Source organism: Mirounga leonina, unplaced genomic scaffold (assembly GCF_011800145.1).
Source record: "Mirounga leonina isolate KUSES-001 unplaced genomic scaffold, KU_Mleo_1.0 Mir_53, whole genome shotgun sequence".
Lineage (NCBI taxonomy): Eukaryota > Metazoa > Chordata > Mammalia > Carnivora > Phocidae > Mirounga > Mirounga leonina.
The window spans coordinates 4429524-4454870 of NW_023270807.1; positions in this window are offsets into that span (position 1 = coordinate 4429524).

The following is a 25347-nucleotide window of genomic DNA, read 5'->3' on the forward strand; positions in this document are numbered from 1 at the left end:
TGGGGTGACTGGGTGAGAGACACTGGGGAGGGTATGTGCTCTGGTGAGTGCTGTGAATTGTGCAAGACTGTTGAATCTCAGATCTGTACCTCTGAAACAAATAATGCAATATATGTTAAGAAAAAAAAAAGAAGGTAGCGGGAGGGGAAGAATGAAGCGGGGGAAATCGGAGGGGTAGACGAACCATGAGAGACGATAGACTCTGAAAAACAAACTGAGGGTTCTAGAGGGGAGGGGGGTGGGAGGATGGGTTAGCCTGGTGGTGGGTATTGAGGAGGGCACATTCTGCATGGAGCACTGGGTGTTGTGCACAAACAATGAATCATGGAACACTTCATCTAAAACTAATGATGTAATGTATGGGGATTAACATAAGAATAAAATAAAAAAAATGCCCATCACTGGAGCTAATTGATGTGTCTATAAAGTTTGGGTGTGTTGTTGGTGTTTGCATTCAATAGGAGGCACATAAGTCTTAACTGAGCCCAAGTGAGAACATTATTGAACACAACATATATCAGATACCTTGGAGGCCCTGTACATACTTGCAAAAATAAAGCAGAAGATGGACATCTTAGATTCCTCCCGCTTAGAAACTTTTACCTCTTTCACCTCCCCATACTTTTGCCCAAATTCAGACAATTCTCTTGTGTTTCCCTTCACCTTTGAAACCCTCTGCTCTTCATTTCTACTGAGGGGAAAATATACATGAAATGTTTACAATTGTGGGATGAAGAATTCTCTAAGCATGGCCCCAATGATGAAAACCCATAAAGAAAAACATGAAATTTTGGCATGTCAACCACACACTCACAAAGATACAAACACATGTCATGATCAAACTAGAAGACATGAAAACAATTGTGGCAGACAAAAGGGTAACATGCTTCAATGTTCTTTAGCCCAAGACCACCAGGAGCACCTGTGGGCATTCAGGTTGGATCTATTACTTGTTGCAGTGAGAAAGAACACGCCCCTTTGTGGGCCATGGGGCATCTTAATATGAAGGTGTTGGAACCTATAAGGATATGGGCTTTGGATGGGTGTTTTTTGTTTTTGTATTTGGGGTTTTTTTTTGACAGTTTCTTTTCTTTTTTTCCATTTTTAAAATTTAAATTCAATTAATTAGCATATAATGTATTATTGGTTTCAGAGGTAGAGGTCAGTGATTCATCAGTCTTATATAATACCCAGTGGTCATTACATCACATGCCCTCCTTAATGTCTATCACCCAGTTACCCCATCCCTCCGCCTCCCTCCCCTCCAGCAACCCTCAGTTTGTTTCCTATGATTAAGAGTCCCTTATGGTTTGTCTCCCTCTCTGATTTCATCGTTTTATTTTTCCCTCCCCTCCCCTATGATCCTCTGTTTTGTTTCTTAAATTCCACATATCAGTGAGATCATATGATAATTGTCTTTCTCTGATTGACTTATTTCGCTTAGCATAATACCCTCTAGTTCCATTTTGGGTGGGTGTTTTTGAAGAAGATCTGTGGAAGCTGGGACTCACTCCTGATTGTGTGTTGTAAGGACGTGTGGGCAATTCTTTGGTTGAGCATCTCAATGAATCTCCTCTCTAGGCAGGCCAGATCAGAGTGAGGATAAAGCAGTCATGGTAAAGAAGCAGCGATTGCTCACATTAGCCAACAGACAGAGGTATTTGGTATTTTGTGGGTTGTACAGTGCCTTGTTTTGCCTCTAATGACACAAAGTGATGTCATGGTTTCCGAGTGTCCTTGTCTGATGCTGATGTTCTGTGAGGTGACTGGCTTATGTCCCACAGGAGAAGAATATGGCCAAGTGGTGGGCATTAGCCAGCTTCTGACCACGCTGAGCCCAGCTGTCAGTGTCAGACCAGCTCCTGATGTTGGGGGCTGCTGTTTCTTCTCTTTTAAATTCCATATTTTAAAGATTTTATTAATTTATTTATTTGAGAGAGAGAGAGAGAGAGCAGGGGGAGGGGCAGAAGAAGAGGGAGAGGTTCTCAAGGAGCTTCCATGAGAGTGTAGAGCCGAACAGAGGGCTCGATCTCATGACCCTAAGATCAGGACCCAGGCTGAAATTAGAGTCAGACGCTTAACTGACTGATCCTCCCAGGCACCCTTTAAATTCCATATTTTAAAATAGCTACATCTTATTAAAAAATAATTAAAGAATTGGTGTTTTCATTTTCTTTGGGTAAATACCCAAGATTGGAATTATTGAGTTACATGGCAATTCGCTATTTTGTATACCTTTTCAGGTGTAATACCCTCTAGTTCCATCCATGTCATTGCAAATGGTAAGATTTCTTTTTTTTTTTTTTATGGCTGAGTAATATTCCATTGTATATATATACACCACCTCTTCTTTATCCATTCATCTGTCCATGGACATCTGGGCTCTTTCCATGGTTTGGCTATTGTGGACATTGTTGCTATAAACATTGGGGTGCAGGTTCCCGTTCGGATCACAATGTTTGTATCTTTTGGGTAAATACCTAGTAGTGCAATTGCTGGGTTGTAGGGTAGCTTGGTTTTTAACTTCTTGAGGAATCTCCCTACTGTTTTCCAGAGTGACTGTACCAGCTTGCATTCCCACCAACAGTGCAGCAAGGATTTCTCCGAATCTTCGCCAACATCTGTTGTTTACTGAGTTGTTAATTTTAGCCATTCTGACTGGTGTGAAAATGTGAGGTGGTAACTCATTATGGTTTGGATTTGTATTTCCACGACGCCTACTGCTGTTGAGCATTTTTTCATGTGTCTGTTGGCATTTGTATGTCTTCTCTGGAGAAATGTCTGTTCATGTCTTCTACCCATTTCTTGACTGGATTATTTGTTTTTTGGGTGTTGAGTTTGGTAAGTTTTCTATAGATCTTGGATACTAGCCCTTTATCTGATAAGACATTTGCAACTACCTTCTCCCATTCTGTAGGTTGTCTTTTGGTTTTGTCGACCGTTTCCTTTGCTGTGCAAAAGTTTTTATCTTGATGAAGTCCCAATAGTTCATTTTTTCCCCAATAGTTCATTTTTAAAAAGATTTTATTTATTTATTTGAGACAGAGAACTTGCAAGCATGAGAAGGGGGGAGGGGCAGAGGGAGAGGGAGAAGCAGACTCCCTGCTGAGTACGGATGGAGCCCGATGAGGGACTGGATCCCAGGACCCTGGGATCATGACTTGAGCTGAAGGCAGACTCTTAACCGACTGAGCCACCCAGGCGCCCAACCAATAGTTCATTTTTGCCTTTGTTTCTCTTGTCTTTGGAGACGTGTCTAGTAAGAAGTTGCTGGGGCTGAGGTCAAAGAGGTTGCTGCCTGAGTCTTCCTCTAGGTTTTTGATGGATTCCTTGTCTCACGTTTAGGTCGTTCATCCATTTTGAGTTTATTTTTGTGTATGGTGTAAGAAAGTGGTCCAGTTTCATTCTTCTGCATGTGGCTGTCCAGTTTTCCCAACACCATTTGTTGAAGAGACTGTCTTTTTTCTACTGGATATTCTTTCCTGCTTTGTTGAAGATTAGTTGACCATAGAGTTGAGGGTCCATTTCTGGGCTCTCCATTCTGTTCCATTGATCTATGTGTCTATTTTCATGCCAGTACCATACTGTCTTATGACTACTTTGTAGTAGTCTTTGTAATATCTTTTTTTTTTTTTAAAGATTTTATTTATTTATTTGAGAGAGAGAGAATGAGAGAGAGCACATGAGAGGGGGGAGGGTCAGAGGGAGAAGCAGACTCCCCGCCAAGCAGGGAGCCCGATGCGGGACTTGATCCAGGGACTCCAGGATCATGACCTGAGCCAAAGGCAGTCGCTTAACCAACTGAGCCACCCAGGCGCCCTGTAATATCTTTTGTAATATCACTTGAAGTCCAGAATTGTGATGCTACCAGCTTTGGTTTTCTTTTTCAACATTCCTTTGACTATTCAGAGTCTTTTCTGGTTCCATACAAATTTTAGGATTATTTGTTTCATCTCTGTGAAAAGTGTCAATGGTATTTTGGTAGAGATTGCATTGAATGTGTAGATTGCTCGGGGTAGCATAGACATTTTAACAATGTTTGTTCTTCTAATCCATGAGCATGGAATGTTTTTTCATTTCTTTCTGTCTTCCTTAATTTCTTTTATAAGTGTTCTATAGTTTTCAGAGTACAGATCCTTTACCTCTTTGGTTAAGTTTATTCCTAGGTATCTTATGGGTTTTGGTGCAATTGTAAATGGGATCGATTCCTTGGTTTCTCTTTCTTCAGTCTCACTGTTAGTGTATAGATATGTAACTGATTTCTGTGCATTGATGTTATATCCTGCCACTTTGCTGAATTTCTATATGAGTTCTAGCAATTTTTGGGTGGAGTCTTTTGGGTTTTCCACATAAAGTATCATGTCATCTGTGAAGAGTGAGAGTTTTGCTTCTTCTTTGCCGATTTGGAAGTCACTTATTTCTTTTTTTATTTCTTTCTATGTTGAATGTTGAACAACAGTGGTGATAGTGGACATCCCTGTCATATTTCTGACCTTATGGGAAAAGCTCTCAGTTTTTCCCTACTGAGGATGATATTTGCTGTGGGCTTTTCATATATGGCTTTTATGATATTGAGGTATGTTCTTTCTATCCCTATACTTTGGAGAGTTTTAATCAAGAAAGTATGCTGTATTTTGTCAAATGCTTTTTCTACATCCATTGAGAGGATCATATGGTTCTTGTCCTTTCTTTTATTAATGTGGTGTATCATAGTGATTGATTTGTGGATGTTGAACAACCCTGCAGCCCAGGAATAAATCCCACTTGATCGTGGTGAATAATCCTTTTAATGTACAGTTGGATCCTATTGGCTAGTATCTTGGTGAGAATTTTTGCATCCATGTTCATCAGGGATATTGGTCTGTAATTCTCCTTTTTGGTGGGGTCTTTGGTTTTGGGATCAAGGTAATGCTGGCCTCATAGAATGAGTGTGGAAGTTTTCCTTCCTTTTCTATTTTTTGAAACAGCTTCAGAAGAATAGGTATTAATTCTTCTTTAAATGTTTGGTATAATTCCCCTGTGAAGCCATTGGCTCCTGGACTCTTATTTGTTGGGAGATTTTTGATTACTGCTTCAATTTCTTTGCTGGTTATGGGTCTGTTCTTGTTTTCTATTTCTTCCTGTTTCAGTTTTGGTAGTTTATATGTCTCTAGAAATGCATCCATTTCTTCCAGATTGCCTAATTTGTTGGCATATAGTTGTTCATAATATGTTCTTGTTTTAAAAAAGATTTTACTTATTTATTTGAGAGAGAGAGAGAGTGAGAGAGATCACAGAGGGAGAGGGAGAAGCAGACTCGCTGCTGAGCAGAGAGCCCAATGCAGGACTCAATCCCAGGACCCTGGAATCATGACCTGAGCCGAAGGCAGACGCTTAACTGACTGAGCCACCCAGGCGTCCCAATATGTTCTTATAATTGTTTGTATTTCTTCAGTGTTGGTTGTGATCTCTCCTCTTTCATTTGTGATTTTATCTATTGGGGTCTTTTCTCTTTTCTTTTTGGTAAGTCTGGCTAGGGGTTTATCAATCTTATTAATTCTTTCAAAGAATCAACTCCTAGTTTCATTGATCTCTTCTACTCTCTTTTGGTTTCTATTTCATTGATTTCTGCTCTAATCTTTATTATTTCTCTTCTCCCAGTGGATTTAGACTTTATTTGCTGTTCTTTTTCCAGCTCCTTTAGCTGTAAGGTTAGGTTGTGTATTTGAGACTTTTCTTGTTTTTTGAGAAAGGCTTGGAGTGCTATATACTTCCCTCTTACGACTGCCTTTGCTGCATCCCAAAGGTTCTGAACTGTTATGTTTTCATTTTCATTTGTTTCCATGAATTTTTAAAGTTCTTCTTTAATTTCCTGGTTGACCCATTCATTCTTTAGTAGAATGCTCTTTAACCTCCATTATGTATTTGTGTTCTTTCCAAATTTTCTCTTGTGATTGAATTCAAGTTTCAAAGTATTGTGGTCTGAAAATATGCAGGGAATAACCCCAGTCTTTTGGTACTGGTTGAGACTTGATTTGTGACCCAGTATGTGATCTTTTCTGGAGAATGTTCCATGTGCACTTGAGAAGAATGCGGATTTGTTGCTTTAGGATGAAATGCTCTGTATATATCTGTGAAGTCCATCAGGTCCAGTGTGTCATTCAAAGCCCTTGTTTCCTTGTTGATCTTCAGCTTAGATGATCTGTCCATTGCAGTGAGTTGGGTGATAAAGTCCCCCACTATTATTGTATTATGATCAATGTGTTTCTTTAATTTTTTATTAATTGGTTTATATAGTTGGCTGTTCCCAAGTTAGGAACATAAATATTTATAATTGTTCGATCTTCTTGTTAGATAGACCCTCTTATTATGATATAGTGTCCCTCTTCATCTCTTATTACAGTCTTCGGTTTAAAGTCTAATTTGTTTGATATGGGGATTGCTACCCCAGCTTTCTTTTGATGTCCATTAGCATGATAAATCATTCTCCACCCCCTCATTTTCAATCTGGAGGTGTCTTTGGGTCTAAAATGAGTCTCTTCTAGACAGCATACTGATGGGTCTTTTTTTTTTTTTTTTTTTCTTTTTTATCCAATCTGATATCCTGTGTCTTTTGACTGGAGCATTTATTTTTATTTTTAAGATTTTATTTATTTATTTGACATAGAGAGCGAGCAAGAGAGCACAAGCAGGGGGAGCTGCAGAGGGAGAGGGAGAAGCAGGCTCCCCACTGAGCAGGGAGCCTGACACAAGCCTTGATTCTAGGACTCTGGGATTATGACCTGAGCTTAAGGCAGACGCTTAACTGACTGAGCCACCCAGGCACCCCTGGTTGGAGCATTTAGCCCATTTACATTCAGAGTAATTATTGAAAGATATGAATTTAGTGCCATTGTATTACCTGTAAAATCACTGTTTCTGTTTATTGTGTCTGTTCCTTTCTGGTCTTTGTACTTTTCGGCTCGCTCTTCACTCAAAGGATCCCCTTTAATATTTCTTGCGGGGTTGATTTAGTGATTATAAATTCTTTTAGTTTCTGTTTGTCCTGGAAGCTCTTTATCTCTCCTATTCCGAATGACAGGCTTGATGGATAAAGTATTCTTGGTTGCATATTTTTCTCATCTAGCACCCTGAATGTATCATGCCAGTCTTTTCTGGACTGCCACATCTCCGTGGACATGTCTGCTGCCAGCCTTATGTTTCTACCTTTGTAGGTTAAGGACCTTTTGTCCTGAGCTGCTTTCAGGATTTTCTCTCTATCTCTGAAATTTGCAAGCTTCACTATTATATGTCGAGGTGTTGACCTATTTTTATTGATTTAGAGGGGGGTTTTCTGTGTCTCCTGGACTTGAATTCCTGTTTCTTTCCCTAGATTAGGGAATTTCTCATCTATAATTTGTTCAAATAAACCTTCTACCCCTCTCTCTCTTTCCTCTTCCCGTAGGACCCCAATTATTCTAGTATTGTTTTGCTTTATGGTATCGCTGATCTGTCGAATCCTCCCCTTGTGATCCAGTAGTTAGTTTATCTCTCTTTTTCTCAGCTTCCGTACTTTCCCTCATTTTGTCTTCTATATCACTGACTCTCTCTTCTGCCTTATGTAACCTAGCAGTTAGAGCCTCCATTTTTTATTGCATATCAGAAATAGGCTTTTTGATTTTGACCTGATTAGATTTTAGTTCTTTTATTTCTCCAGAAAGGGATTCTCTAGTGTCTTCTATGCTTTTTTTCAAGCCCAGCTAGTATCTTTATAATTGTTGTTTTCAATTCTAGTTCCAACATCTTACTTATATTCATATTGATTAAATCTCTCCAGTGAGTACTGCTTCTTGTTCCCTCTTTTGGGGTGAGTTCTTCCATCTTGTCATTATATCCAGAAAAGAATTGATGAAAGGGGGGGGCACCTGGGTGGCTCAGTCAGTTAAGCATCTGCCTTTGGCTCAGGTCATGATCTCAGGGTCCTGGAATCAAGCCCTATGTCAGGCTCCCTGCTCAGCGGGGAGCCTGCTTCTCCCTCTCCCTCTGCTGCTCCCCCTGCTTGTGCTTGCATGCTCTCTCTCTGTCAAATAAATAAATAAGGTCTTAAAAAAAAGAGAGAGAGAGGGAAAAATACAAAAATAGGAAGAGTGACACCAGAAAAATATACACTACCCAAATCAGAAGAGAACAGAAACCAAAAAGAAAACAAAAGAAAAGAAAAATGAGAATAACATCAAACAAGAAGTTGAACAGAACAGAACAATTAACCAGATCTTGGGTGTATTTTGGTCTGTTTGTTAGAAGAAACTAGATCCCAAAATAGGAAAGAAAGAAAAACTTTATATATATATATATATATACACACACACACAAAAGTGAAGTTGAATATAATGAAAGGAAGCCAAAAATGAAAAATAAAACCATAAGTGTAAAAATGAAAATAAAAAAGACTTAAAAAGAATTGATAAAGTAAGAAAATAGCTGAAAAGGAAAATAAAATATAAAATTGAAGGACTAAAGAATAATAAGTAAAGACCACGAATGCTATATACTTCTTTCCCCAAGAGCTGGAGTTTTACAGTTCTTTATGATCAGTAAACTTGGTATTTGCTGGATGTTCCAGCTGGTCTTCTGGGGGAGGCGCCTGTTGCACTGATTCTCAGGTGTCTTTGCCTGGGCAAAGTTGTACCACCCTTGCCAGGGGGCAGGGCTCAGGTTAAGCTGCTCCAGAGCCGGTGTGGGGGATGAAATTGGCCACAGGATCTCCAGCCCCTGAGCTGAAAGTTCACCCACTGCCACCCCCAGCTCTTCAGTGAGCCCTCATAGAAAAGCAGTCCATCACTCTTATCTCCCTGGTTTCCGTGGGAACTCTGTGTTCACCCAGCCCGTGATGAAGCGTTTTTATCTCAGGCATGTGACCCCTTTTGGAGTCTCCAAACTTTATGAACTCCTGTGGGGCGCACCTGTGCCACTCCTCCCAGGGGAGGGAAGAGGGTCTCACTGCGCTTCTGCCTCTTGCTGTGCCTCTGCTTGGAGACCAGTCGCCCAATGGGGCAGCAGTTTGCGGTATAATAGATTCATAAGAACTCTTCATTTTTGAGAATATAATCTTATATAACCCTTAATCTCCCACTCTCTTCTCTCCCTTAATTTCCAGCTGCAACAGTAGGACTAAATTAAGCATTATTTTAATGCTGTTACAAAAATCTTTGGTTCCTGTCCTTTTCCTCCACCTACATTTGTCCTTCTTTTTGACTGTCCAGCACCTGAACTACTTTATTATTTTATTTATTTATTTATTTATTTATTTATTTAAGTAGGCTCCATGCCCAGCATGAAGCCCAATGCAGGGCTTGAACTCACGATCCTGAGATCAAGTCCTGAGGTAAGATCAAGAGTTGGACACTTAACCAGCTGAGTCACCCAGGTGCACAACTACTTTCTTATTTTTAACTAGTTCCCTTCCCTATGAAGCAAAGTCCACCTCTCCACGAAGAAGCTGAAAATGCCAGATACTCACTTTTCCAGAATCCCTTGCTGCTTGAGCTGCACACACGACAAGGATCCACTAATTGAACACACTCAAGCTGTGAACGGGAAATGTGATGCAAAAAATGCAGGCCCAGCAGAATCATGGTTCTGTGAAGATGGTGGCTCATGAGTCCAGTTTCTAGAAACACTGGGGGCGGTGATGCTCAGCACTGTCCATGGTCAAGGGTATTTGCCATGCAAGCTTTGGTATGTGTGCCCAGGTGCTAGGGATAGTGGTGACTTTACCAGACTAGTTCTATAGCACAAATTTGGGGTATTATTCCTGGCTGCATAGCTGCCAAGCCTCTTCTGATCTATCCGTTCAATTCTGTCAATATATTCCTTCTCTAAGTAGTGTGCCTAGTCAGAAAGCTGACCTAGCCTGGTCAGCCTTGCTTCAGTTCTGTGAGCTAGGCTGTATCCTTCCAAAACATTTTATTTTGATTTGAGTTAGCATCAGGTTCCATTACTTGTCTAGGTAGCAAATGTGATGGTGAAAAGAGTATGAGCTGGGGCTCCTGGGTGGTTCAGTCAGTTAAGCGTCTGCCTTTGGCTCAGGTCATGATCCCAGGGTCCTGGGATTGAGTCCTGCATCAGGCTCCCTGCTCAACAGGGAGTCTGCCTCTCCCTCCCTGCTCGTGATTGCTCTCTTTCTCTCTCTCAAATAAATAAAATATTTAAAAAAGAAAAAAAAGAGTATGAGCTTCAAGTCTATTTTTTACTTATTCTGTGACCTTTAGCCAGTTACCCTACCTCTTCTAACAGATAAGAGGGCACCTCCCACTCTGAGCTGCTCTGGTGATAGAATTCAGATGGCCCCTCAAATGTCTGTACTGAGTAATGAACAACAGGTTCAACTGCTGATTGATGGTACCACCCCTTTCCCTTCCTTTCCCCGCACCCACTGAAAGTTCTCTTTTAAGTTCATAACATCCTAAAGCAAATAGGTTTATCATCTCTTCTCTTCCCTCTATTTTCTTCCCTCACAAACTTTGGGTGAGACTGGGAGAGAAGGCATTCCAGAAGCTAAAGGAGGTGAGAGACAAGAGGGAATAGAAGGAGCTCCCTGCTGGTTCATGAGACTCTTGACCTTGGGATTGTGAGTTTGAGCCCCACGTTGGGCATAGAGATTACTTGAAAAAATAAATAAAGCTCAGGGATCAGAGAGACAGACATGTCCTTAGCCTTACCCTCTTACAGATGGCTTCTTACAAGGAGCTTCCTCAGAACATATATACCACACACCTTAGAAGTTGGGACGTGGGACAGAATGCACAAGTGCTCAGTTTTCCTCCCCTGTTTCCAAAATCTTTCAATAGCTTTATAAGGAAGCCCTTGGTCTTTGCTATTTCCCTCTTCAGCCCATCTTCCACTCCTTATCCCAAGGTGGCTTTCTAAAGTACACACGAGATCATGTCTTGGCCACCTATGTTTCTGCCTGAGTCATGGGCAAATGACTTAAAATTTCCAAGTCTCAGTTTCCTCATCTGTGAAGTGGGGATAATAACACCTATCTCGTGGGGTGGTTTTGTGAAGATTAAGTGAAATTTAAGTATGTAGCCTGTAGCATAATGCCTGGTGCATGTCAAGAGCTCAAGTGTTAGCTATTGCTCTTATTGTTATTTATGCTATTGTAAAGAACTTAGATTGCCCATGTTGCAAAACAACCATGTGCTCTGGAGGTCATGAACATTGGCTAAGGAGTCAGACACACCTGGGGTTGAATTCCAGCTCTCCCACCTTTACTATCCATATGAGCTTGGGCAAGTCAACTAATCTATCTTCTGATTTTCTTTCCATAAAATGAGCATAATAAAATATTTCCTCCCAGGGTTTTTGTGAGGGTGAAATGAGATTACATATGCCTATCAGGAGATTACATATGCCTATCAGTTAGGCTAATTCAGGGCCCTAACCGAGCCATTTCCTCCTGACAGAAAGGGAGCTAAAGGAAAACTCTATTGTTATTAAGGAATCAGGCTCTTTCTTTTTCCTTCACTATTCTTAGTGGTTACCTGATAGTCCAGGACAGCTACTATCTGGGAAGTTTTAAGACTTCCCAGAAGTTCCACTCAACAACTTCTACTTACACATCATTGGCTAGACCCTAGCAGATAGTCACACCTACCTGCAAGGGAGGCTGGCATTATAATTTTTTCAGCTGGACAAATTGCCACCCAGAATGACACAGGGTTCATAGAGGAAGTGAGGCTTCAGCCAACAGCTACATGACTGAGCTTGGAGGTGGATCTTCCAGCCCAGTCAAGCCTTTAGATGGCTGTAGTCCTTGCCAACTGCTTAATTTCAACCTCATGAGAGACTCCAAGCCTTACCACTGAGCTAAGCTGCTCCCAGATTCCTGACCCCTAGAAACAGTTTGAGGTATTCAGTGTTGTTTTAAGCTACTAAATTTGGGGGCAATTTGTTATGCAGGAGTAGGGAAACTAAAACAATAGGCAACAAACCCTAGTAATAGTAATTATCTAGGACTTTATCACTGATAGAATCCATAGCTATTTTCTTTTTTTGGTTTTTGTTTTCTTTTTGTTTCTTTTTTAAAGTTTTTATTTAAATTGCAGTTAGGTAACATACAGTGTGATATTAGTTTCACATGTACAATATAGTGATTCAACATGTCCACAGATCACCCAATGCTCATCATGACACATGCTCTCCTTTTTTTCTTTTTTAAGATTTTATTTATTTATTTGACAGAGAGAGACACAGTGAGAGTAGGAACACAAGCAGGGGGAGTGGGAGAGGGAGAAGCAGGCTTCCTGCTGAGCAGGGAGCCCAATGCAGGACTCGATCCCAGGACCCCGGGACCATGACTGGAGCCAAAGGCAGACGCTTAACGACTGAGCCACCCAGGCGCCCTGACACATGCTCTCCTTAATCCCCATCACCTGTTTCACCCCTCACCTTACTTCCCTCCCCTCTGGTAGCCATCTGTTTGTTCTCTGTAGTTAAGAATCTGTTTCTTTAAAAAAAAAAGTCTGTTTCTTGAAACCATTGCTATTTTCATATCACATCAAAGTTGCTGTAGACATTTCAAAATATTATTTCTACTCATCTTTACTTCAGAAGTACAGTATTATTGGAGCGACCACTGGATCGTACATGATCACAGTCTTCCACCTACTTACACTTGTGTGGTATGGCTGGCCACCCATTGTGCAACTCTGCATCTAGTGGTCAGCGTGTTTCTCACATTGGTAACTCAAATATCTTTGTTGCCTTTTAGGAATTTATTTTTTTTTTAAGTAGGCTCTATGCCTAATGTGGGGCTTGAACTCAGAACCCCGAGATTAAGAGTCACATGCTCTACCAACTGAGGCAGCCGGGTGCCCCGTTTTTTAGGAATTGCTATTAAAAATTGTTTGTTGGTCAAACAAACAAACAAAGGAGGTGAGTTGTTTCCATTGTTGGTTCAACTTCTGCAAACCAGGCTGTTCAAATTCTTAACTCCCCATAAGGCAGCTTGACCCTTTGTAATGTGAACAAGAATACAGTCTAGAAGTGTGGATGAGGCACTTTAAAACATGTCTATAGTTTAGGTAACTGCTACAGAATATTATTTGAGATAATTTATTATTGCTAACACATGATACAGGTGTATACAGTTACAAGTTCTGTAAGTAGCAGAGGTTTTTTTCTTTTACTTTTCCCCTTTTAAACTCTCTTTCTGTATATTGTCTATGTTTTGAAATAAAGGTATCAACACACAGTATGTTGTACAGGTGGTATTTGTATACTGTTTCTTCTTAGAAAATATTGAGCATTTAAAATAAGAAGACTGGGAGGCACCTGCGTGGCTCAGTCAGTTAAGCGTCTGCCTTTGGTTAAGTGTCTGCCTTCCGCTCAGCTCATGATCTCAGGGTCCTGGGATTGAGCCCCACATTGGGCTCCCTGCTCAGCCAGGAGCCTGCTTCTCCCTCTCCCTCAGCCCCTCCACCCGCTTGTGCTCTCTCTGTTGCTCTCTCTCTCTCTCAAGTAAATAAATAAAAAAAAATTTTAAAAATACCCAATCTGAAGATTGAAAAAAAATTGAAGAAAAATAGTGATCAGAGACCTGTGGGACAACATGAAGATTGTCAACATATATCTAATGTTTGTATCCAAAGAAGAAAAGGAGGGGAGAGAGCTAAAAGGGAAGACATTTTTTCTTTCTTTCTTTTTTTTTTAAGGATTTTATTTATTTCTTTAAGAGAGGGAGAGAATGAGAGACAGAGAGCATGAGAGGGAGGAGGGTCAGAGGGAGAAGCAGACTCCCTGCCAAGCAGGGAGCCCAATGCGGGACTCGATCCTGGGACTCCAGGATCATGACCTGAGCCGAAGGCAGTCGCTTAACCAACTGAGCCACCCAGGCGCCCAAGACTTTTTTTTTTAACCCACCAAGATGGGCCACATCCACACTAAAAGGGAAGACTTTTTAAAAGAAACACTGGTCAAAAACTTCCCAAATCCAATGAAAACATGAATCTATATATGCAAGAATATAGCAAACCTCAAGTAAGATTAATGCGAAGAGATCCGTACCTAGACACATCATAGTCTGACTATTGAAATACAAAGAGAAAAATCTGAAAGCAGAAAGAGAAAAATCATCACATACAGGGAGCATCAATACCACTTTTGGCTGACTTCTCATCAGAAACTGTGGGATGGGGGGCAGAAGACTGTGGGATGACATATTCAATGGGCTGAATGAAAAATTCTCTACCCAGCAAAACTACCCTTCAAAAAGGAAGGTCACATAAAGACATTTCTAGATAAAGACAGAAAATTTGTTGCTAGCAGAGCTGCCTTTAAGATACACTAAAGGAATTCATTCAGACTAAAAGGAAACGACCCTACAGAATGACTCAAATCCACAGGAAGAAATTAGGAGCACCAGAAATGGTAAATATGTGGGTTAATATGAAAGATTCTAGAAACGTATTTTTCCTCATTTCTTAACTATCTTAAAAAACAGATGTTAAAAAACAAAACACTGTATTACTATGTGATGTGATATATATGATAATAAAAATCTTGTAAAAAACCAAATGATATAAAAAACAAGAACCATTATTTCTAGGAAGGCACAGAGAGCCATTCAATATCATGTGCAACAAAAACCAGATTCTTGGGAAGATAGAATTCTTGAGCTATTGCTGCTATAATCCATATGCCTATCTGAGGATTAAAAGTCAATAAAGGTGATAAAACCAGATAAAGTATAAAATGTGCCTTGTTTTATAACTTATACATATCTCTTGAACATCATTTTACTTAACATACAAATTACTTATTTCCCTCTAGGTTCATGAAAAACAATTTACTTAAAAATCATACAAAAATTGAGTTTCAAAAATGTTACTTGGAGCCTTAAAATAAATAACAGTAGTGTATAATAACTGAATGCTATTATAACCACATACATATATACATACATCCATACATTAAGGAGAAGGAAAACTTCTTACAATAGAATACCAACCATTAAAGTCAGAAGGAATAAAAGTTAGAAAGTTAGTTAGAAAGTAGTTAGAAACCATTTAGTGGCACCTGGGTGGCTCAGTTGGTTAAGCATCTCCCTTCAGCTCAGGTCATGATCTCAGGGTCCTGGGATCAAGTCCCACTTCAGGCTCCCTGTTCAGTAGGGAGTCTGCTTCTCCCTCTCCCTCTGCCCCTCCTCCTGCTCATGCTCTCTCTCTCTTGTCTGTCTTGAATAAATAAGTAAAATCTTAAAAAAAAAAGAAAGTCACCATTTAGTAGATATCACAGTAAAAATCGATTTAGCCAAGAGTCATCATCAGATGCTAAAACTAGTTAGTAAAAGTTTGATGAGGAATAGAACACCTATATAGTTTCCAAATGCTTGTTAATTGGAAAGGGAAAACTAGTAACTTTACAGTGGAGAAACTTGACAGACACTCCTTTAAACAGGTGATCAAAGTTACCATCATTAGTAATGATACAAATTGACATCATGTTCCCCACCAATAAGAGGAACACAATATCATTTCTATGGTATTCTTGTCAAAAGTGTGTAACTCCAATTCAATCATGAGGAAGCATTAGACAAATTCCAATTGAGAAGCATTCCACAAAATAACTTTTTAAAAAGGTCAAGATTATGAATGACAAAGACTTAGAAACTGTTCCAGATTAAAGAGGACTAAAGTGACATTACATAATTTGACAAATGATCCTGGATTGGACCAGAAAATTTTTTTCCAACCTCATTGAGGTATAATTGACAAATAAAATCATAAGATATTTAAAGGGTACAGTGTGATAATTTGATACATGTATACATCGTGAATGGATTCCCCCATCAAGTTAATTAACACATCCATCACCTCATATATTTACCTTTTATTTTGTGAGAACATTTAAGTTCTACTCTTTTAGCAAATTGCCATTATACAATACAGTATTATCCAGTATAGTCATCATGTTGTATATTAGATCATCAGACCTTATTCATCTTATAACTGACAATTTCTGTCCTCTTCCCAACCTCTCCCTCTCTCCCCTACCTCCCAGTCCCTGGCAATCACTTTTCTACTCTCTGTTTTTATGAGCTTTTTTTTTTTCTTCAGATTCCCCATATAAGTGATAACCATGCTGTATTTGTCTTTTTCTGCCTGACTTATTTTATTTAGCATAATGCCCTCCAGGTTCATCCATGTTGTTGCAAATGACAGGATTAAATAAGGTCTGTAGATTAAAGTAGCATATCAATGGTAATTTCCTGATTTTGATCATTATACTCCAGTTAAGTAAAAGATTATCCCTATTCTTATGAAACAAATACTTTAGTATTTAGGGATAAAGAGGTATCATGTCTGCAATTGACTTTCAAATAGTTCAAAAAAAACCCAATACATATTTCCATAAAGATAAATGTGTATGTATTTTTGTATGAAATGATAAGAGAAAACTACATATGTATAAAGAGAATATAGGTGTATAATATATATAGAGAAAAACGATAAAGTAAATGTGGTAAAATGTTAACAATTGGGGAATATAGTCCAGGGTCTATGGGAATTCTTTGTATTATTCTTAAAGTCTTCTATAAGTCTTAAATTATTTCAAAATTAAAAAAAAAAAACTAAGCAAATTGGATCAAATGTTTTATTTTAGCTTTATTTTGTATATTTTTTACAAACCCAATTTAAAATGAAATGTCAAAGAAAAGGACAGATGATGAAGACCATGTATTATATCATTTTACTTATATTTACTTACTTACATTTACTTACATTGAATGTGATGGAACCCACAAAGGCCAGAGTGGGGCATGTATATGTATAAAAATTAATGTGAATTGAAGCATAATGTTAGCAAAATTGAAAGAGCATCGCACATGTGTCCAGCCTGAAAGGGCATCTAAATAAGATGTGTCTCTCCATAGATATCTCTCAATGTAGCCAGCTCCCTCTCTGTTTCCTGTACATGTGCTGATACCATCCAGGAAGAATGCTCATTTTGTGAGTCCTTTTGGAAGCTCTAAAGGCTTTGGACAATCTGAGAATGGTAAAAATATTTTTTGCCAAATAAAACTTTGGAAAGAAAACCTTCACTTTCTGCACAGATGGAGGTCCTGAGATGCTTGGTAATGCATCTAATTTTGCTACTCTCATGAGAAAGGAAACTTTTCTTATCCCTCATTGTCTTTTTTATGCAGACATACACTGACAACAAGATTTTTCTAATAACCCTGAAAAAGAAGTTCTGTCAGTAGCCCTAAATGTCACCAACTTGATCTGAGGCAGATCTTTGAGTCAAATGCATTTTAAAATTTGCTATAAAGTTGAGAGCAAAATATGAATTCCTTCTCTACCACACAGAAATTCGCTGGCCTTCATGAGGATATGACTTCAAGCACTTTTTTGAACTAAGGGCAGAAGTTTTTTGTTTTTGTTTTTTTAAATTCAAATTTAAGTTTTAGTTAGTTAACATACAGTACAATATTGGTTTCAGTAAAATTCAATGATTCATCACTTACATACAACATCCAGAACTCATCACAGCAAGTGCCCTCTTTAATATCCATCACCCATCTAGCCCATCCTCCACCCACCTCCCTCCATCAATCCTCAGTTTGTTCTCTATCCTTAAGAGTGCCTTATGGTTTTTTTCCCTCTCCCCTTTTTCTTTTTCCCCTTCTAAGGGCAGAAGTTTTACTTTAACTGAAATTTAAAAAAGAGAAAAAAATTCACCCTTGGGACATGAGAAAAAGACTTTTATCTATGTATTGTCTTACCTGGCATATACTTTAAACCATGTGAATGAGTTAAACCTTTCAATTCAATGTTATGAAGTCAACATTACAGATGCTTCCTAAAAAATTTAAAACATACCTGGTTAAATAATTGATAAAGAAGAAATTGAAGGATATGCTTGTCTAAGATGGAGTTGTGATACAAAATTCTGGCAATTTCTTTGAAAAAAGAAATCTGCAAATTTCTGGAACACTTCAGAAGTCCTTCAAAAGTTTTTCTACCTTGATGGCTCCTAAATTGAACCACAGATATGCAATCCATTTCTTTTTATATAAGCTGAATCAAAGATGTTAAGATGTTGACCTAATTGAAGATGAATTCATTGATCTTAGACCAAAAAAATAATTGAAGTTTAACTCAAACATACTTGAAGAATTCTGGTATTTCTTGAGATAGGATTATTCTTGCCTTGATTTTAAAAAACACTCTAGAAGTTTTAATTCCATTTGTAACAATACATCTTTATGAATCCACAAGTGGGACTTTTCAACACTTCTGACCATCAAAACAAAAATTAAAAATTGATTGAATGTTAAACAAAACATGAGTGTAAAGACCAGCTCACAATTCAGTTTTCTTATTTAAGCTAGATAATAGCTTTCTCACTGACTTACATATATATGATATATATGGTGATTTTTTTATTGAGGTAAATTTTACATCCAGCTAAATCACATTGTTAAGTGTGAACAGTTCTACGAATTTTGATAATGTATGTCCCTGTGTGACCACCAGTTCAATCAAAATGTAAAACATTTATAGCACCTCAGAAAGTTCCTTCACACCACTTTTCAGGCAATTCTTCTGTTCCAGAACCAGCCACTGTTCTGATATCACCATTGATTAGTTTCAACTGCTCTTGAACTTCATATAAATGGAATCATAGCGTATATACTCTTCTATGCCTGGCTTCTTTTGCATAGTATTTTATGTTTGAGGTGATTACCAATAAAGCTGCTATGAACATTCATGTATAAGTCTTTTCATATGCATATGTTTTCATTTCTCTTGTAAATATCTAGAGGTGAAATGGCTGGGTCATAGAATAAGTTATGTTTAACTTCATGAGAAATTGCCACAGTGATTTCTAAGTGATGTAGGAGAGTCCTGGTTGCTCCATACCTTTGTCAACATTTGGTTTTGTCTGTACTGTATATTTAATTTTAGCCATTCTAGTGGGTGTGAAGTGGTGTTTCATTATGGTTTTTGTTGTTGTTGTTGTTTTAAAGATTTTATTTATTTATTTGTCAGAGAGAGAGAGAGAGAGTGAGCACAAGCAGGGGGAGTGGAAGGCAGAGGGAGACGCAGGCTCCCCACTGAGCAAGGAGCCCAATGCGGGACTCCATTCCAGGACCCTGGGATCATGACCTGAACTGAACGATTAACCAACTGAGCCACCCAGGCATCCAGTTTTTTTGTTTTTTGTTTTTTGTTTTTAGAGGGGGAGAGGGAATTTTTTTTTAAGATTTTATTTTATTTATTTGAGAGAGAGAGTGTGTGAGTGGGGGGAGGGGCAGAGGGAGAGGAGAAGCAGGCTCTCCTCGCTGAGCGTGGAGCCCATCATGGGCTCTGCCCCACGATCCTGAGATCATGACCTCAGCCAAAACCAAGAGTCAGAGACCCAACTGAGCCACCCAGACGCCCCTCATTATGGTTTAAATTTGTGTGTTCTTCATAACTAAAAACATATAGTCAAATTGGCTTTTTGGTGTAGGGTTCTATAAGTTTTAACACATGTAGATCTGTGTAACCACCACCACAATCAGGATATAAAATAGTTGCATCGCTCTAAATAGTCCCTCATGGATCCCATTTTGTTTTATGGTCAAACCTTCCTCCTCCCTCCCCTTCCATTCCTAACTCATAACAATCACTGATCTATTCTTTGTCCCTATAGTTTTGTCTTTTCCAGAAGGTTGTGTCGATGGAATCATACAGTATGTAATCACTGGAGCCTGGGTTCTTTTACTCAACATTGGAAATTCTTTCATGTTGTTGCCCATGTCAATGGCTCTTTTTTATTGCTTCTGTGGCATTCTATTATATATGGTATACCTATATAAATTACCCATCCTCCTATTGAAGAACACTTCCGTTCTTTCCAGATTTTGACACTTATGAATAGAGCTACTCACTATATAAAAATTTGTATTTGGTTTTTGTGTGAACATAATATTCTTTATACAGGGGCGCCTGGCTGGCTCAGTCAGAAGAGCATGCAACTCTTGATCTTGGGGTTATGAGCTCAGGTCCCACGTTGGGTGTAGAGATTACTTAAACATAAAATCTTAAAACGAAAGATTCATTTATATGGGGTAAATAGATAAGTGTGACTGCTGGGTAATAAGATGTGTATATATATTAAGTTTATAAGACACTGCCAAATTGCCAAATAAAGTGTATCAAGATTGCTTGGGCCATTTTGTACACCCACCAGCAACATATAAGAGTTTCAATTGCTTTGTATTTCACCACACTTAGTATTATCAGATTCTTAAAAAATTGTAGCCATTCTTTTTTTTTTTAATTTTAATTTTTATTTTTATTTTTAAAGATTTTATTTATTTATTCATGAGAGACAGAGAGAGAGGCAGAGGGAGAAGCAGGCTCCCAAGGAGCAGAGAGCCTGATGCGGGACTCGATCCCAGGACCCTGGGATCATGACCTGAGCCGAAGGCAGACGCTTAACCATCTGAGCCACCCAGGCGCCCTCTTTTTTTTTTTTTTTTAAAGATTTTATTTATTTATTTGAGAGAGAGAGAATGAGAGAGAGCACATGAGAGGGGGGAGGGTCAGAGGGAGAAGCAGACTCCCTGCTGAGCAGGGAGCCCGATGCAGGACTCGATCCAGGGACTCCAGGATCATGACCTGAGCCAAAGGCAGTCGCTTAACCAACTGAGCCACCCAGGCGCCCAAAATTGTAGCCATTCTAATATGTGTGTATCTAACTGTGGTTTTAATCTGCATTTCCCTAATGATGTTGAATATCTTTTCAGGTGCTTATTTGTCATCCATATATTTCATTTGGTAAGCTATCTGCTTAATCTTTTGCCCATTTGAAAAATGGGGTTGTTTGTTTGTTGAATAGTGAGAGTTCTTTGTATATTCTGGATACAAGTTCATAGTGAGTTATATGATTTGCAAATCTTTTCTCCCAGACTATAGCTTCTCTTTTCATTTTCTTAATAGTCTTTTACAGAGCAGTTTTCAGTTTTGATGCAGTCCAATTTGTCAATGTTTTCTTTGTCAATGATCATCATGATTTGGTGCCATATCTATGAACTTGTTGCCTAAACCAACATTATGAAGATTTCCTATTTTTTTTTTCTTAAAGTTTATAGCTTTAGAGTTTATGTTTAGATCAATGATCCATTTGGGTTTAATTTTTGTATAAAGTTGCAGTTTATTTCAAGATGATGATGATGATGATGATTTTGCATATGGATATTTAATTGGTGTTCTAACACCCTCTGTTGAAAAGACAACCTTCTCTCCATTGAGCTGCCTTTGTCAAAAAGCAATTGGCCATGTTTGTATGAGCCCATTTATGATCTTTATATTTTGTTCCATTGATTATGTGTCTATTTCTTTACCATCACTACACCGCCTTGATCACTGAAGCTTTATAGTAAGTCTTAAAATCATGGAGTATGAACTCTCCATGTTTCTTCTTCTTTTTTGAGATTGTTTTTGGCTATCCAGATTTCTTTGCTTTTCCACATAAATTTTAAAATCAATCTCTCTCTCTCTCTCTCTCTCTCTATATATATATATATATATATATATACACTCCTGCTGGAATTTTTATTGGAATTCCTCTAAATCAATAGATCATTTAAGAATAATTGACATCTTAATTATACAGAGTCATCCAGTCCATGAATGTAGCATTTCCCTTTATGTAGGTTGTCTTTGATTTATTGCATCAATACCTTATAGCTGTTTTTTTTTTAAAAGACATACCTTGAACAAGTTTTGTTAGAATATTTAATTTTCTTGAAGCTTTTGTAGATGGTGTTTTTAAAAATTTGATGTCCAATTGTTAATTGCTAGCACATAGGAATGCCAATTTATATCTGTTGACATTGAATTCTGCAAACTTAAAAACCTCACTTATTAATTCTAGGAACTTTTTTGTAGCTTCTTTGGGATTATCTTTTAGATATTGTGTTGTGTGTGAATAAGATCCTCTTCTTCCTTCCTTTCCAATCATATGTCTTTTTTCTCCTGCCTTATTACATTGGCTAGGACTTCCAGTATGATTTGAATATGTCTGGTGAGAGAGTTTATCTTGCCTTGTTTTTGACCTCAGATAAAAAAATTCAGATTTTTACTATTAATTAGGATAAATAATATATATTTACATATCACTACATTATATTATGATAATTAATATATGTATATATATATATCTTTTTTTTAAAGATTTTATTTATTTATTTATTTGACACATAGAGAGATAAGAGAACACTAGAAGGGGGGAGCGGCAGGCAGAGGGAGAGGGAGAAGCAGGCTCCCCGCCGAACAGGGAGCCCTATGAGAGACTCGATCCCAGGACCCTGGAATCATGGCCTGAGCCAAAGGCAGACGCTTAACCGACTGAGCCACCCAGGCGTCCCTATAATCCTTTTTAATTTTTTTTAAAGATTTTATTTATTTATTTGACAGAGAGAGACACAGCAAGAGAGGGAACACAAGCAGGGGGAGTGAGGGAGGGAGAAGCAGGCTTCCCGAGGAACAAGGAGCCCGATGCGGGGTTCCATCCCAGGACCCTGGGATCATGACCTGAGCTGAAGGCAGATGCTTAACGACTGAGCCACCCAGGTGCCCCTAAATTAATTTTTAATAATAAGTGAGTGCTGAATTTTGTTAAATACTTTTTGTATCAATTACTATCATGAGGTTTGATTTTTAAGTCTGTTAATATGATGGGTTACATTGACTGACTTCTAAATATTTAATTAGTGGGGCGCCTGGGTGGCTCAGATGGTTAAGTGTCTGCCTTCGGCTCAGGTCATGATCCCAGAGTCCTGGGATCAAGCCCCGCATCGGGCTCCTGGCTCAGCGGGGAGCCTGCTTCTCCCTCTCCCTCTGCCTCTCTCCCTGCTCATGCTCTCTCTCTCTCTGTGTATCTCTATGTCTCAAATGAATAAATAAAATCTTAAAAAAAAAAAAATAAATAAATAAATATTTAATTAGTGTTGCATTCCTGGGATAAACCCTACTTGGGCATGGTGTAGAATTTTTGTTATATACTTTGCTGTATTTGAGTTGCTAGTATTTTGGTTAGGACATTTGTTTCTAATTTTCATGAGGGATTTGATCTGCAATTTTCTTTTCTTCTATTGTCTTTAGCTCATTTTGGTATCAGGAAGTGTTCTTTCTTCTTTTATTTTCTGGAAGAGATTGTGTAGAACTGATGTAATTTCTTCTTTATATGCTTCAAAGAACTCAACAGTGAAGCCATCTGGACCTCAATTTTACTTTGAAGTCTTTTTTTTAAATAAAACTATGAAGTCAATTTCTTTAACAGATATAGGACTATTTAGGTATCTATTTCTTCTTGGGTAAATTTTGGTAGTTTGTAGTTTTTAAGGAATTGGTTGATATCAATTGGTCCATTTATATGTGTAGAGATGTTCTTACTATTCCCTTATGTTTCTAATGTCTGCAAGGTCTATAAAGATACTCCCTTTCTCATTTCTGGTAAAATAAATTTATACCTTTTTTTTCTTGGTCAGTATGACAAAAATATTATTAATTTTACTGATCTTTTCAAAGAACCAGCTTTTAGGCTTAAGGGTTTTTTGTTGTTGTTCTTGCTCTTTTTTTTTTTTTTTTTTTGAGAGAGAGGGTGGGAGGGGCAGAGAAAATCTTAAGCAGGATCCCTGCTGAGCACAGAGCCTATGACGCAGGGCTTGATATCATGACCCTGAAATCATGACCTGAGCCCAAATGAAGAGTAGGATGCTTAACTGACAGCCACCCAGGTGCCCCTCAAAGAAACAGCTTTTAATTTCTTTTTTTTTTCTGTTTTGAATTCATTGATTTTTGCTTTTATTTTTATTATTTCCTTCTTCTGCTTACTTTGGGTTTATTTGCTCTTCCTTTTCTATTTTCTTGAAGTGGAAGCTTTGATTTTTGATTGCAGTTTTTCTTCTTTTCTGATATGTGCATTAAATGCATTATTTGCAATTTACCTGGATGCATGGTTTATCTGCATCCTGGAAGTTATTTTATGTTTTATTTTTATTTTGTTCAAAATATTCTTTAATTCCACTTGAGATTTCTTTTTGACCCATAGGTCATTTAGAATAATTAAAATAACTACCAAGTATTTGGAGATTTTTCAGTTATCTTTCTGTTATTGATTTCTACTTTAATGTTACATAGAGAACTTACTTTTTATGACTTCAATTATTTTAACTTTATTCAGTTTTGTTTAATGATACAGAATATGGTCTATCTTGGTGTACATGTGTTCTTGAAAGTGTATTCCGCTGTCGTTGGATGAAGTATTCTCTAAGTGTTTGTTAGATCCAGTTGGTTGATGAAGTTGTTCAGTTTTTCTATATTTTTGCTGATTTTTGTCTCCTGTCCCACTGATTACTGAGAAATCAAGTCACCAACCATAATTGTGGAGTTGTTCATTTTTCCTTTCATTTCCATCTGTCTTCACTTTTATTTTGAAGCTCTGTTATATACATACATATTTAAGATTTTTATGTCTTCTTGATGAATTTACCCCTTTATCATTGTGCAATGTCTTTATTTATTTATTTATTTACTTATTGAGACAGAGCGTGTGTGTGTGTGAGTGTGACGCACGTGCAGGGGAGGGGCAGAGGGAAAGGGAAAGGCAGAGAATCTCAAGCACTTCACACTCAGCACAGAGCCTGATGTGGGGCTCAATCTCAGGACCCTGAGATAATGACCTGAGCCAAAATCCAGAGTTGGATCCTTAACCAACTGAGCCACCCAGATGCCCCATGCAATGTCTCTCTTTATTCCCGATAATTTTCCTCACTCTGAAGTCCACTTTGACTGATATTATTATAGATCTTTCAGCTTTCTTTTGGTCAGTGTTTGCTTGGTATATCATTTCTCGATTCTTTTAATTTTAACTGACACTTATATTTAGTGAATTTTTATAGATAGTGTATAAGTTGGTTCTTGATTCTTTTATCCTTTATGACAATCGTTGTCTTCTAATTGATGTGTTTAGACCATTGAGACTAAATACAATTATTGATATATTTGGCTATAGGTCTGTCATTTTATTATTTATATCTGTTTGTTCTGTTTTCCATACCTCTGTCTTCCTTCTCTTGACTTTTTCGGATTATTTGAAATTTTAAAAGATTCCATTTTATGAGCAAAATAAGTCAATCGGAGAAAGACAATTATCATATGGTTTCATTCATATGTGGAATTTAAGAAACAAAATAGATGATCATAGGGGAAGAGAGGGAAAAATAAAATAAGATGAAATCAGAGAGGGAGACAAATCATAAGAGACTTTTAACTATAGGAAACAAACAGGGTTGCTGGAGGGGAGAGGGTGGAGGGATGGGGTAAC